The sequence below is a fragment of the Mus musculus genome, chromosome 13 (genome assembly GCF_000001635.26).
Source record: "Mus musculus strain C57BL/6J chromosome 13, GRCm38.p6 C57BL/6J".
NCBI classification, from domain to species: Eukaryota; Metazoa; Chordata; class Mammalia; order Rodentia; family Muridae; genus Mus; species Mus musculus.
In genome coordinates, this window is record NC_000079.6 from 45,874,885 (window position 1) to 45,890,394 (window position 15,510).

Genomic DNA, 15,510 nt, shown 5'->3' on the forward strand with positions numbered 1-15,510 from the left:
TCTTATCATCTCTGCACTGAGAAATGAGGGTACCAGACCATATTCATTTTGCCTGTGTGGCGTGGGCCTTACCTCGCTCCTGGGAGCGTGTGTCGCTTATGAAGCAGTCCGGTGAAGGTTGCCCTCCGTGTAATTTTAGTATGAGTGTTCATCCTTTTAAGCCGTTTCTTCTCTTGAAGCAACTGAATACTTGCCCATGTTTGCTTTTCATTGGATGACTGGTAAAGTGAGCAAGATACAATTGCTGGGGTTCTGAGAAGACTGTCTATAACATCCTTACCACTCTCAATCAGGTCTGGCTTTGTCAATTCTCACACCTGCTTTCTGTGTATACCCCTGTACTTTAGATTTGCTGCACGATTTTTTTTTAAAAGCCCCCTGGTTGTTTAAAAAGCATCTGGAATACCAGAATGCGATCTTTTTTTCTTTTACCTTTTGTCAGTGGCTAGATGCCCAAGAAGACCTGTTCCTCCAGCTACACTCCTTGGCCCTAAATTCTAACAACCATCTCACGTGCATTTGACTCCTGCCACTTGCTTCAACAGTAGAGAAGACGGCGCTTCCTTCACTGAAGAGAGTCACCAAATGTGCCAGCCAGGCATGGTGAAGGTAAAGCCAATGCATAAAAGCCATGGAGTTAAAACATAGCATAACTTAGAAGAGAGATGCCCAGGGCCCAGAGCCGCAGAGGCAACCACAGTCACGGTTCTCAGTCCCATTCTTTTTTACGTTCTCGGGTCTCGAGTTTAAGGTCTTTGATCTAGAGATAATGCACACATCTCTATCAATGTGAAATTCTTAGACTAATGAGACAGTTCAGTGGATGGATAAGGCAATGTCAGCAGAAGTAAGGCGATCTGAAGTCATACCTTACACATGAGCCAGATGCAGCAGTGAGCAACTGCAGTCCCTGCGAGCCCAGAGTCATGTACATCTGCTTGTACTCCCATGGTAGTGTGCATCTGCAGTCCCTGCACTCCCACACTGAGATGGGAGGCAGAGGCTGGAGGATTCTCAGAAGCCCGTTGGCTGGCTAGCCTGGTATACACAGTAGCAAACAAGATAGACCCAGTCTCAAACAATGTGGGAGGTGAAGACTCAGACTGTAGGCTGGCTTCAGGAAGCTCCACACTTGCCCACACTCTCACACACACCAACAGGCACATTGAATACTCATGCACATACAAACAGATACACAACATAAAGAAGTTGCAAGCAAGCACCGAAGATCTTTTTTAGGCAAATCTTGTTTCAAACACTTTCAACCAATGCCAAGTGTTTCTGCTCTGACAATCGCTATTGTAACGGTCTCTTGGGCTGCCTTTTAAGACAAACAAGCTTCTTTCTTCTTTACAGATGGCTGGCTGGGCTGGGCTCAGAGAGAACCTGGCTGTCTTTTGGCAGGGGCTCTTTCCCAGCTCAAAGTAAAAAACTAAAGATGGAAAACTGAATAGGAGCCTAGAGGACCAAGTTCAGGCAGATCAAAGGCTACTTTAGTTATTTTTATAAAGAGAGATATATAGTTAGCACACTAGCAATTTTCTTATTGAATATAAGTAGACCCCATTACTTTACAAGTGCAGGCAACACACACACACACACACACACACACACACACCATAGGAAGCCAGGTGGTGGCAATGCCTGTAATCTTAGCACATGAGAGGCAGAAGCAGGAAAACCACAAATTCAAGGCCAGCCTGTTGTATTTGTGAAGTTCCAGGCTGACAAGGGCTACATAGTGAGACCTGCCACAAAATAAAAACAATAAAAATTCTGGCATATGGTGGTGGGAGCATAAACAATTGCATTATGGAAATCGGTGTGGACGTTTCTCAAAAAACTACAACTAGAACCTACTGTGTGACCCTGCTATGCCACTACTGCGCCGACACCCAAAGGGCCCTACATCTTTTCAGAGATACTTACAGTTCATGTTTGCTGTTCTTCTATTTGTAATAATAAGGAAATAAAATCAGCCTAGTTGTCTGCCAACAGATGAATGGGCAAGAAGAGTTCATGTACACAGTGAAATTTTATTCAGTCATAAAGAAATATGGAACTTATAGAAAAATGTATGGAACTGGGAAATATCATGTTAAACAAGGTCACCCAGGCCTAAAAAAGGCAAATATCACATATTCTTTCTCATAGGTGTTCCCTAGCTTCTAGTATTCACATATAGCCCATTATGTAGGCATGAGCATGGGCGGAGGTCATGGAACTTGAAAGAGGCCCATGAGAGCAAAGAAGATGCTTTCAGGAAGGGGCGTGGGGGTAACCAAATAGACACGACATGAAAATGAAAACAGAGAATACTGGGGGCAGAAGGTGCAAGCGGGAGGGGAAAGGAAACGGGGGAGGGAAGGTGTAGGGGGACCAGAGAGTCCATATGAACATGCCACCAGGACACTCATTACTTCATCTGCTTATTGAAAATTCAGAACTAATCTACCAAAAGGAAAAGGAAAAAAACCAGGAAGGAAAGGAAGATGGACAGATGGAAGAACAGGGCAGAAGAAAGGAGAGATAGTTAGGAAAGAATGGATGGAGAGGGTAAGGAAACAGGGAAGAGAACAAGGGAGATGAAGGAGGAGGGAGGGGAGGGAGAAAATGAAGGAGGGAGGGAAGGAAGTGGGAAATGGAGGAAGGAGAGGGGAGAAGAGAAAGAAGGGAGGGGAAGGAGGAAGAAAGAGAGGAGAAAAGGGGAAATGGAGGAAAGAAGAAAAGAGGGAGGGGAAGGGAAGGGGAGAGGAGGGAAGAGAAAGGCAGTTAGGCTCTAAAGTTTTGAAAAAGTCAATTATCGTCCAAGTTCACTTTGAAACACCCTCAGTTTCCCTATAAACATTGCAAACATGAGTCTGTGTACACAACACAACAGCTTTTGCATAGTAAGGTCTGAGGACTACTAGCTCAGACTACTAGCTCAACTGTGGAGAACTGAGAGGGATCTGACTTGTAAAAGTGCAGATACTCAGCCCTCTCTCCATTGCAGTGCTGTGCTGGGGCCACAGCTTCCAACCCAGGGAATAAGTAAAGAACTGTAAAGTGCTGTGAACCAGCAAGCTCACCTCCATTCTCTACCCAATCTTAAACTGCTTTTCATTTATTTTAATTCCTTTGCTTTAATGCTGGGGATCGAACTAGTCAACCACTCTGAACTAGTCAACCATTCTTATCCCTGAGCTATACCCCTAGCCTTTAAGCTTTTATATAAAGCAAACAAACAAACTTTAGTGAAGAGTAAGTTGTAGTTAAGAGAATCATATCAGGGGCTTTTACTGCTTTTCATTTATTTTAATTCCTTTGCTTTAATGCTGGGGATCGAACTAGTCAACCACTCTGAACTAGTCAACCATTCTTATCCCTGAGCTATACCCCTAGCCATTAAGCTTTTATATAAAGCAAACAAACAAACTTTAGTGAAGAGTAAGTTGTAGTTAAGAGAATCATATCAGGGGCTAGTCAAAAACAATCTATAGATATGAAAGGGACAGAAGGGAGGGAGAGGGGATGTGGGAGGGTTAAGTGAGGATAGATGGGCAGAATAGAGGAGAGGCTTAGGAAAGGAGCTATGCTATGGATTTTTGAAAACCCCATATGGAAACCATCTTATAAGCTCTGCACACAAAGAGAGACAGACACAGAAAGACATGGGGGGGGGGGAGAAGGAGGGGAAGAAGGAGGGAGAATTAGTTCTACTGGAGTTATCCTACAAAAGGAATTATGTCTCCCCAAGAAGTCATGGGTTGTCAAACAAAAAGCAAGAGTCAGGTGTGGGGTACTTACCCTCAAAGCATTGGTCAGAGGTGTCCCTGAGATCCCACCCCCAAACAGTGCAGGCTCTCACCACAGCTCTTGGTTGCCTACCAGAACTTGATGGCAAGAACCTGTTACTGAAAACACCACACTCATTGGTCACAAGACTTTGAGAAATCAGTTGTTACTGACCAGAAAGCGTTCTCCCTGATAGCTATAACAATCATAGTACCAGAAGATACGACAAAGGCACCTGGGGAAAGTTCTCTGTAGTCTTACCCAGAGGCAAATCATGTGACGTTTAATAATGACTGGAATAGCAAGGTGTGCCGATGGATCCAAGAGGGCACAAATGTCATGACAGTGATCGGCTATTATCTGATTGGATTTAAGGCCTACTCCCTGGGAGAAAAATTAGGCCTGGTACTGAAAATCTGGCTAGGAAGCTCACAGGGACCTGAGGGTCAACCTACTTCTGTTATTAAATGGACATAGCATCAAACCAACTTCTAAATTCATCTCTCTGGACCCACAGATCAGCGCAGCCCTCTGACCTCAATAGCTAAGTTTCTTTGTAGAGTGGACGGTAGATAACTGAGAAACTCACAACTGGTCAAACTGCAGAAGACAGGTAATTGTAGAGTGCTCTGCCATAAATGAGCTGTACCCCTAAGGTTCAGGGACCACTGTGGAAGATGGAGCAAAGCAATGGTAAAAGCCAGCAGTTGGGGAAGGACCAGAGTGAAACTGTGTCTTCTAGACCCAGCAGGACTGCTATGCTCATGGATTCAGAGCAGCTGTGGTTGCCTGCATAAGGCCTGTATGACTTGACAACTACTTCAACATCTTCGGCTTCCAGGAATGTCGCTGGAGCAAGCTCCCTTCCCAACAATATCTCCTACTCTTCTTCCACTCCCCCTTCTGTCCCCCATGATGTTCTAGGCTCCAAAATGAATGCCCCCAACCCACTCCATTGCATTTCCCAGCCTCTTCTGCGGAAACTGGCAGGGTTCTTGGAAAACTTCTTCCAAGCTGTTCACTCACCAGCTCCTTCCAAGGAAGAAAGGCCCGGAGCTCTCCAGACTTGGGCTTGGGGAATGAGATGTCGGGCATGACAGTGGGGGTCAGGCATCAATAAGGATTGGATGACTGTCCCCTGTCCTGATGGCTTAAAACCAGCCAAACAAATGAGAGGGATGAGTGTTAGTCACGGTGATTTGCAACCATTCAGAAAGCTCAAGCGTCACACGAATGTGGGACAGAAAATGCGTCTTGAGGGTTTTTAAAATTCTTTTACAACTGAGTGATGCATTTCAGGAATCTGGAAGGCACCATCTCCCGCTGCATATCATTGTATTTTAGCAAAGTTTGGAATTTTGAACCAGAGGTCGTAGCTATTAGAAAACGGGTGAAACCCGCATGACATCGTAGTGATCCAGCCAAAGGATGGGAAGCTGGGGAAGAGAAAAGGTTGAACAGAAGGGATGCAGGGCTTAGGGGCTTTCTAACAAATTCCATAAAAGGAGCAAGTATTATTTCCTCTCCTGTCTGGGCACTGCTCCAGGGAGCGGGGCAAGGGGTGGGACTCTTGAATCCTTTTCTGGATGCCCCCTCCCTCTTGTCACAGCCTTCCTCTTGGCTTCTCAGCCTGCTGGTTTGGAAGGAAAAGGGCTGCCATGGATGAGAGCATAGAGATGTCTGTCCATCCACAATGCCCCAAAGTAAGCCAGTCGGCATTACTGCCCATCTCTATTAGAATTCCATCCCAAGAGTCTAGGACACAGCCCCAGAGGCATGACATAGCAGTGCAGTGTGGAGTGATGAAGAGCCACCTCTCCAAAACCGTTCCGGTCAGTATCCACATGGGAGAGGGAAGGGGAGATGACCTAATACATAACACATGTACATGAAGGAAGGCCGCATAGGAGCTAAGTAGGGCAGCCCTTGGGCACTGCTGCTCCATGTACAGGAAGACAGGTCGCCCATCGATGAGCAATACGGCATGTGGAACACACTTGCTTTAATCCATCACAGCTGTTCCTACACACACCCCTCTCATTCCCTTTGGCTTAACTTTGTCAGGATAGAAGGAGCTCGGTGAATCAATTGCCTGTGTTTGAACTGTTTGTATATTTTGAAGTCCCAATTAGGACTCACCTAAAGGAACTGTCACTATGTAACTTCCCAAGAATATAACAGAGAACGCTGACAGGGAAGCCCCAGTGCTGGCAAAACATGCAGGGAGATTGACAGCAACAAATGAAATGTCTGTGTATGGGTGGTAGATAGATGCAGAAGTTTGGGGGGAAGTGGGGAGAGAGCCGTGATCAAATCCAGGCCAGCCAGGGCTACACAGACAAAAACGATATACAAATGTCTGATCTGAACAGAACAGAGATCTGAAAAAACGAAAGGTCTCCATTACAACCAGTAACCATCACCGACCAGCTGCGGGCATCCCTTTCCCATGCACTGAAACATCTGCCAGAGCCTTGAGAGAAAGAAGGCAGAAACCCAAGGTAACAGCAGCAGAGTAAATCCCCAGCCTTCTGGGGTGGTAGCTGGTCCCTTCCAAGCAACCCTACGCCTGCTAACAACTGCATCTAAACACAGCTCATGGTGGGTCTGACATGAACCCCCCCCCTTTCTCCTTTGTAAGACCCTCATTTTTCAGCTCCAAGATGAGAAAAATAATGTATTATATAGTTGAGGGTTTCCCACCTGAGGGAATAAAGAATGTTAATAGAGTGGGAGGAAAAGGAAGCCATTGAGACAGCTTGCTGGGTAAAAGCATTTGCCACTCAAGCCTGGACACCCAGGGTCAATCCCTGGAATCCATATAAAAGGGAAAGTAAAGATCCAAGTCTTCCGTGCTGTTGTCCGACCTCCAGAGGAGCAAGCTGTGACATGTGCACTCGAGCGCGCGCGCACACGCGCGCACACACACACACACACACACACACACACACACACACACACACGTTCTCTTAAAATTAAAAAAATTTAAAAGAACACAACATTATTTTCATTTCTTTCATCAGAATTTTAAGCTAACTCATACACTGCCTATGAGACACAAGTCGTTTTGTTGAAGATGATTTGCAAGGATTCAGTTAGTCAAAACCTCCAGAGAGGAAATGGGAAACAATGGCCCACCAGGAATATATCAAAGTCTTCTTGTGTACTGTAAAGTGTTAACCCGGGGAAGAGCCTGTTGGGGGGCATCTTAAAGTCTTTTTCATGGCATGAATGCTACATCTTGGTTTGTTGATCCTCTCTTCCCTACTTCCATTCATAGACTTTTTTTTTTTTTGAGTTGTATATTTTAGCTGAACTTGAAGTGACATTTAATTTTAGGAGGTTGCCAGCCTGGATCAGAAGAGCCTCGAAGATTGAGCTCAGAGCGGCATTGGCACAGAGAGTTGAACATCAAAAGCAAGAAGCCAATGAGACCAACTTTCCAAAATGTGAAGAGAAAGAATCTTTTGCTTTCTTAGAAGAATAAGAGGAAGTGGAGGAGGAGGAAGAGGGGGAGGAAGAGGAGGAGAAGAGACAAGGAGGGAGAAGAGGAGGAGAAGAGACGAGGAGGAGGAAGAGAAGGAGGAGGAGAAAGGAGGAGGAAGAAGAAGATACGGAGAAGGAGAAAGAAGGAGGAGGAGAAGGAGGAGGACGAGCAGGAGGAAGAGGAGGAAGAGGAAGAGGAGGAAGTTGTTACTTGCTGAAGGGTATTGCCTTTATAACATAGTCAGTTTTTCCCTGTAGCACACTGATCTAGTTGATCTGTGTCAGTCAGGCTTACAGAACGATCTGCATTTCTTCACCTTGGACTAGGTCTGGGTATAGGGAGAGGAGAGGAGGGATGGAATAGGGAAAGGGGAGGGAATGGAGAAAGATGGATTGGGGGGGGGGGTAAAAAAGAGATCTTCCTTTCCCGCTGCCCAGTGCACAGAAGCATCCCACACAGCTGCTAGCCTTGAGCCTTTCTCTATTGACTGCCTCACAAAGCTATTTGTGGCAGCAAGGAGAAAGGGCAGTTTCTCAGCTTGGGTGCCTTTCAGGTTATTTCAACTTTCCACCTCTGTTAACTTCCCTGCGGGAACTTTTGGCCCAAAGCCCTTCTTCATGTTCACAGGGCAGAGATGCTCAGAAGAAAACTGTCTGACTCCCTCTGAAAGAGCTGAAGTCCTGGGTGTCCTCTGTCCTCCACATTTTGGAGATTGTAGCGGAGGGGCTTAGGGAGCCACCTGAGAACGTTTCCTGACACACAGATGCCTGAATTTCAGCTCAGGATAAATCAACCTTTCCCACACGAGGTTGAACACAAGGCAGGGCTCTGTCTGAGTTTCTGAACCCCATTCTAGTACAAACATGTTTGGCAATTAGTGCCCAAAGGCTCACCAGTGTTCTCTGCTTGGCAGACGGCTCTGCTGTCACCACGGGTATTACCAGCTCAGGATTCCCACCACTTCCCCTTCATCCTCTGCTCTGTTCTCCTTTCCACTGAGATGTTATGTGGGCCTGAGCACCAGGATGCTAGGGAGCTGTTAGTGTTTCTGCCAAAGGCAAGGGTCATGCTTCAGGCCCCTCCTTTGGCTGGTGACAAAAAAAAAAAGTCACTTCTTTCATCATTTGTTTGGTATTCAGAGGCAAGCCACAGAGCCAGTGGGTCCAGCCACAGATCATAGCTTGAAGGTAAAAGGACTGTGACAAACATCCCTTGAGTATAGCAAAGACTTCTAGCTCCTCCCAGGGACGGAGGGGAGGGGAGGAAGGGAGGGAGTGAAGGTAAGGAAGGATGGTTGATTTTGCAAGTTTCAAGTTCATTCCTTGGTACTTTTTAGGCTTGACTGGCTGGGGACAGGCAGTAGCCCACAGGGAAGGTCACCCCACTGAGCCCTTCCCTTTTAAAGCTGTCTATATTGGTTTCCATATGCAAGACCTTGCCCTTACTATATCACTCCCTACTGACCAAGGAGGACTTTCTACAAGAAACTTAAGGTACATCATGACTTTCATGACATCCCAGGAATAAGCATGCCTAAGAGCTTCCTATCAATAAACAGTGAGCATCCTTTATTCCAAACATTTGGGACCAGGAGTGCTTCCGACTTTTTTTTTTCCAGTTTCCAGTTACTTTGCACATGTATGATGAGGTAGGTTGCAGTTAGGACTCAGGTCTAACAGTGAAATTCTTTTGGTTTGCATGCACGTGTCACCCAGACAACCTAAAGTTCACACAGTAAAATCTCTCGAGGGCACCAGTGCTCTGAAACTCCCATCACTCATCAGTGGAATTTTCCACTTGTGTCACGTTGGTGCTCAGAACGTTCCAGATTGGGCAGTATTTTACATTTGATGATTTGGAATTCAGGGAGGCTCAGCTTATACTGATTCCCCGCCTCTACACGCCACCCCCCCCACCCTGCTCAAGCCCTAAGCGGATTCCAGGGAGGCCTTTTGGAAGACACTGAGCATGCTAGGGGTTTCTGAAGCCACAGATGAGAACCCGATGGTAAAAGCCTGCTTCCTCCTTTTCCGGATGCTGAGAGAACTTAAGACTTCGGTCCAAAGCCACCTGGTTGTAGTCCTGTGATTTACCACAGCCCTGGGGCAAACCAGTAGCCTTCTTCACCTGTTTGCTACTGAGAATTGGGAGGGTGGGGGTGGCATAATTTAATCTCTGACAACACAGAGAATGTCTCCTTAAGGAGTCTGAAATTAAATCTTTATGAATTTATTATATTACCTGCACATCTCAGATGAAGCATCACTGTCCCTAAATCACTCATGGGTATATTTGTAAAGAATCTTTTAATATCTTTATCTATTCCTCTGATAGTTTAAGAGTGACAAAGATATAGCAGAAAATAAACTAGAAACATCATTGAATAACATTTGTCTTAGGAAAACAAAATAAAAGAAATAGTCAATGAATTATACATGTCTACCATGTTTACAAATTTCATATGTACACACACACACACACACACACACACACACACACACACACACACGCTTCAACCTCTGGCCCCCAAATTGCTAATTTTTGTGTGAAAAAGATTGTAAGTTGCATTCCCTGTTAGTTAATCAATGAATTACACATGCCTAGAATGTCTACAAATTACACATGCATACACACACACACACACACACACACACTTCAATTTCTGGCCCCAAGAGTGCTAGTTTTCGTGTGGGAAAGATTGTAATTTGCATTCCTTGTTAGATCAGGCAAATTTGTGGGTATGCTGTAATTTTGGGGGGTGGGGTGCAGGGTGGGACTAGTCCTCCATTCGACCATGACTGTCACTTATACGCTGTTTCACTATGCATACTGATAATACAGTCATGTACCTCCATGCCATTGAGGATCTAACATCAAGGTTTCTGCTCACAGCTCACTGATCACCCCAGCCCCCACACCCCAGCCTCAGCATGCTGGGTTTTTCCTTGCTGGGGAGGAACAAGGGATGAGTAACTTGTAAGGACACCTTAGGTGGTTCCCCCACCCACAGACCACGAGGCATCGTGTGCATTTTGAAAGGAACGCACAATATTGCCACTGCACCCACGCCACACACACACACACACACACACACACACACACACACACACACACACGAGCAACACTGAACATCTTTCTTATAGAAAACCCAGTTATACTCCCTGAGAGGAGATACTATTTACTTTTTTTTTTCTCCTGACCTATGGAGGAGAGAGCTTGTTAAACTGAATTGATGGAGCTTGTATTCAATGCTTACAGGTCATAAGAAAGAGGTTGACACCTACTCCGGGGTCAAGAACCTGAGCAGAAATAAGTTGTCCTTCAGTCTTTACACTGTAATCATGGAAGCATCAGATCCAGGAAAAATATGACTCACAAGACGGTGGTATTTAATTTCCCAACAAATGATTTTTAAGGCAGGAAGAATTCATATTATTTATTTTACCATACATTTGCTTATTATCCTTCTTGTACACATAAGCTTCTTGTTTGTTTCAGATTTAGATAGAGCCCGGGCAGGCCTGGAATTCGAATATTGGAATTTACCCTCTGAGGTCTCAGCCTTTGCCTCCTGAGGGCCAGGAATAAAGATCTTTGCCACTGCCCCTGGCTACACAAGGAAGAACATTTCCTGGGACCAAAAAAAAAAAAAAAAAAAAAAAAAAAAACCCTAAGTAATGTATGCAATTTCACACACTTAAAAAATTAATAAATGAAATATCCTCTTGGACAATCATATTTAAGATATTGTGACTACTCTCAGTCCCCACAACCTTATGGTGTCTTCCTCCCACCCTCCCACCTCCGTCAATACTGTCTCCCCTACTGATTCTTTTTCTAGTCTTCATGTCCATTTGCTTTGTTTTGTAGTGTACCATATTTAACCAAGGCCATCTGTGAGACAATAAACACATTTGTACTCGGTGGGCTCACGCGTGGGTAGACATTTTGATGACAGTGATGCATGCCTCTCTCTCCCAGTTCAGTCAGTAGCTACTTTTTCAGCAGGGCTTCCCAACCCATGGCTGATTGTTGACAGGGCCAGTCTTGTGCAAGACAATCCAAAACATCCTGATGTGTAGGTTATTTTATTAAAATGATCAGGGTGTTTTAAAGTGTTTTTGAGTTTTTATTTTTATTTTTTGAAAGAGGAAATTGTTGGAATGGTAATTTACATGTCTGAACAGTCATAAAATTTCCTAGAACTCAAAGACAGAAATAGCAGCTCAATCAATACATGTGAAATATAAACCGTGCTTGGCAGAATTAAGACATGTATGGAGGCCCTCTGTGTTCCATAACCATGGCTACAATGTTGACATTGGGGTGATTGGAAAATCAGTGCTGATAATCCTTCCTTACTTGATTATAAACTCCTTAAGGGAGGATTTTGTGTTAGCCTTTGTTTGTCTTTTTTTTGAATTTTTTTTGTTTGGTTCTACTTATTTTTAACATAGTTGAAATAGAATTATTTCACTCTTCTTCCTCCACTTCCCTGTCCTGTCCTGAGTAATTTAGTTTATGTGTATGAATGTTTTACCAGCATATATTCACGTGTTTCACATGCATGCACCCACAGAGATCAGAAGAAGGTATCGGATCCCCTAGAATCAGAGTCATAGACAGCTGGGAGCCATTCCTCGAGTTCTGGAAATCAAACCCTTGCCCTCTGCAAGAGCAACAAGTCCTGGTAACCACTAAGCCATTTCCCTCTTTCTGAAATCCCCATGTTTAAAACAATCCGCCAACCATGCATTTAAAGTCACACAAGACCTGAAAACTCCAAATAATCACTTGAATGACATTGTTTCTCTACGCCGAGTCTCTCAGGGAATAGTGGTACAAAGCAATACATCTCCAGAAACACCTTGTCCCAGAAAATATATAATCACACTAAAACTTATGAGTCCAAGAAAAGCAGCCAGTTTCTGTCGGTGTCTCTGTGGGTTCTCATGGATTTTGCATGTGGACACCAGGCACGAAACTTGGATGTCACTACTCAAAAGCCAGCCCCTCTTGTCATTTTGAGACAGGGTTTTTCACTGACCTTGTAACTCACCACATAGCTGGCCCTGGGGATCTTTCTTTCTCTGCCTCTCCAAGTGCTGTGATTTGAAGTGTGCTCTACCACACCTGACTTTTCTGTATCCGTTCTGGAGGTCAAACTCGGGCCCTCACCTCACAAACATTACCAGGGTTATCTTGAAATAAGACAGTAACACAAGGGATTACTTAGAACATACTGTGTGGAATTCCCTGACTTAAGAGCCACTAAATATCATACTCTTAGCTAGAAACAGAAAAGTTTAAATACTATGCTTGGTTGAGGAGCCAATTTTTCCACCAGGCAGGAAGGAAAGGTTGTATTGTTTGGGAGATTTTTTTTTTAATGTCCTCAAATAGTTAAAGACAGTCACTACAGATATTTTTAAAAACAGAGTTGTTGGTTTTTTTTTTTTTAAGTTATAAATAAAGTCACTCAAATAAACAAGAAAATAGTTACTGAGAACCTCCTGTGTGGCCTGGGTGAGGTTTCTTAGTCTCATGAACTTTCTGTATATTTACAAAAGTATTTAACGTCACAGAGTGTTTCAATAAATAATGCAGTCTCCCAAAATTTCCACAGTGCTGTGATTCTATGTAGTTTCTATGATACTCTAAACCTTGGGTGGGATACAGGCTTAACACAGACAGTCAGGGTGTGCTACCCGGCTTGCTGGGAGGATGCAAGATGGATTCGAATCCCGAAAAGAGAAGCATCAAGCTATTGGCATAGAATTACAATGAGGAAACCATGCTGCCTGCTATATGAGAAGCATTCAATGAATAGACCATCTCCACTCACAAAGGCACGACGTCTTTTCCAGGCCTACAAAATTAAACTTTATTTCCATTTTTTTTTACAAAGAACGTGTGTGTGTGTGTGTGTGTGTGTGTGTGTGTGTGCGCGCACGCGTGCGCGCGTGTGTGTCTGTGTCTGTGTGTCTGTCTGTGTCTCTCTCTGTCTCTGTCTCTCTCTCTGATGTATAGGTCAAGTATGCACACCTGTGGAGACTAGACATTGAAAACCACGGAATTCCTAGATGGCTCTCTATCTTATTCTTTGAGCTAGGGTCTAGCAGTTGAAGCCGGATCTCCTATACTTCCACTCTAACTAGCCAGCTTGCTCCAGGGACCACCCCTCCCACCCCACTCCACCCCTGCTTTCCAAGTGTTGGAATCACCCACAGGCTGCTCACTCATCAGGTGTGTAGTTGGGTCTAGGTGTCAGAACACTGGTCCCCAGCCTTACAGAGCCAGCACACTATATCCATTTGGCTATCTGTCCCCCACCCCTTCAACTTGCTATTTTCATAATGAGAGAATCTTCCTAAGGTTCTAAGCTGAGTGACAGGGTGGTGACAAGATGAGCCGGATGGTCTCTGGAATGCCCATGCATCTTCTAGCACCCTTGCACATACATCCAAAACTTACCAGTGCAATTAAAAATATATTAAGAACCAGGAGAAATGTACTTGAGAATTCTATGGCATTACTTACATTGCTTTCAATTCGTTGGGACAAGCCTGACTTTCATTAGCATGAAATGAAGCAACATACGTGTAGAAAAGGAACTCATAAAGATTTATGTAGAGAGACTAAATTCAAGGTGGTTGTACAAAATAAACTCAGAAATGGCACACAAAGAGAAAGCAAAAAATAATAACTCTATGAATCAGCATTTTTCTACAGGCAGCCTGAAATAAAAGAAAAACACACACATGCGTGCGTGTACATGCACGCACATATACACAGAGAGATGCAAACATACTCACACATATACACATAGGCTCCTGAATGAATGAAGACAAAATACATACAAGTTAATCTATGTGTTTATATGTAAACCTTAAACAGCTTCTGTGATCTTTTAGCATACCTAACTCTTCCTTACAGAAGTTCCTCAAAGCTCTGTGAAATCATTACTGTTGTCCTGGCAACCAAGACACACACACACACACACACACACACACACACACACACACACACACACACACAGCAGAGAGCCCCGTCAAACAGAATGCAAGCTACAGAGAAGTCGTACCCTCAGAAGGGCACTTTTAACACCCTCAGGTTTCTTTCTATCCCAGGCCCAGGTCTGGCGCCAGCCCCTGACACAGTTCAAGGGAGCTCCTGCGGTTTGTGCATCACTGAATTCCTGAATTACCCCAAACCAAGGAGTTACTATAGGCACTGACTATTTAGGGCATCACCAAGCTGTGGGGATTTGTATACACTGTAAGTGATGGGTACCCAAGTAAAAAAGTGAACTGCTGATAGGTATGGCCAGTGAGGTATAGTGGTGAACTTACAGAGATCTGAGAGATGCCTTCTAGGGCTTTCCTTAATACTTTTCTAGTTGAACGTACAGCGAGGGACTAATGCAATGCTTTTGTTACTTCCTGCTATGACTGGCACACACGAACTACCAGGAAATAAACAACAGTTCTAACAGCTCTGAGGAAAAGGAGAGTGTGTTACACTCAGCTCCAGGATTCGAGGCGCCTAGTCAAGGGTCTCCAGGCCAGTAGCTCACAAAACTCCTGACTTGGGCCTTCTCCACAGGAGTTCCGCATGGTTCCACAGCTCTCCACAAGTAGTGGTATGCTATTGGTGGAACAGGGTCACATAGCTATGGCACAACACAACTTTGCAAATGATATACAGGTGACAGCGAGCTAGGGAGTTCTTCCTTTACCACAGTGAATTCTGGGTGACATCCAGTCTGCTTTCTTTCTGCTTACAATATTAGGGGGGCCATCTAACCTAAAGAGCAACAACACTCTTAACGTGTTCCTTAGCAACCAGCAAAGCTGCTTAGATCTGCTCACTAACAATGTTTATACCTATATATGTATGGTGTGCATGTACTCGGACTGCATAATTTTTCATTTTGTATATTATATATGCATGCACTATGTATATGAGCATTGCATAGACGTGCTATACATATACACTGCATAGACGTGTAAGTACATGCATATATGTGTGTATGTGTGTGTGCATGCACTGTATAGGTTTTATATGTATGTACATGTTGTGTGCATGTATGGTATGCATACATGTATATGTGTGTAACATCTTATAAATACAAAACACATTCACATACACAGCACAAGTATGTAACGGTGCCTGTGGACTCATGCACACGTAGAAACATCACCTTGTGTGTGTTACCGTTCCCATATGCAGCTAGAATTTTTTTT

General features: G+C 44.3%; 1 protein-coding gene across 16 annotated transcripts in view; it reads right to left on the minus strand.

Annotated features, from left to right (window-relative positions):
- The window catches only part of Atxn1 (ataxin 1), a 415,237-nt gene that overhangs the window by 325,130 nt on the left and 74,597 nt on the right, over positions 1–15,510 (minus strand). Inside the window, exon 1 of one of the 16 annotated variants that reach the window (XM_011244392.2) lies at positions 870–10,888. The exons of the other annotated variants lie outside the window; for them this stretch is intronic. The gene's annotated coding sequence lies outside the window, so the exon portion shown is untranslated. Of the gene's footprint in view, positions 1–869; positions 10,889–15,510 lie in introns of those variants that run through there. 16 annotated transcript variants of the gene reach the window in all.